This window comes from Penaeus monodon, chromosome 15 (genome assembly GCF_015228065.2).
Source record: "Penaeus monodon isolate SGIC_2016 chromosome 15, NSTDA_Pmon_1, whole genome shotgun sequence".
NCBI lineage: Eukaryota > Metazoa > Arthropoda > Malacostraca > Decapoda > Penaeidae > Penaeus > Penaeus monodon.
Genome location: NC_051400.1, coordinates 38,743,327 through 38,743,779, shown reverse-complemented (window position 1 = coordinate 38,743,779; position 453 = coordinate 38,743,327). Strand labels below are relative to the sequence as shown.

The 453-nt window shown below is 38.6% G+C and overlaps 1 protein-coding gene across 1 annotated transcript in view; it reads right to left on the bottom strand.

The window, feature by feature from the left end:
• LOC119582359 (nesprin-1-like) overlaps positions 1-453 on the bottom strand; it is a gene marked incomplete at its 3' end in the record, with an annotated part of 145,991 nt that overhangs the window by 59,032 nt on the left and 86,506 nt on the right.

The window sequence follows — 453 nt, the reverse complement described above, 5'->3', positions numbered from 1 at the left end:
CGTGTCTTATCGCTATTCCTTCCTCGAGATCTTTGTGCACTGGAATTCCATCCTTGCTATTCCAGTCTCCTTTCACTTTGCTTTACCTCGCCTTTATCCCAGTTTCTTTTCCCTGTTCTCTTGGCTTTTTTCTTTCTTGATTTAATATGTATATTTTGTGTTTCAGTTATTTTTTTGTTTAATTCTTTACCTTCTGCTTTATTTCTGTTTTTATTCGTCCTATTGTCTTCCTATTCAAGTTCTTTCTTTTTACCTCTCCCTACATTCCTTCCCTCTTCCTTCTTCTCCCCTTCTTCCTTATCTCCTTATTCCTTCTTTCAACCCTCCTATCCTCTTCTTCTCGTCTACTTCTTCGTCTCTTTTTTTCTTATCTCTCTCTCCCTATCCCTTTCCTTTCCGCCCTCTCTCATATATATTTTCCTCCTATCCAATCCTTTCTCCCTGTTCTTCCTG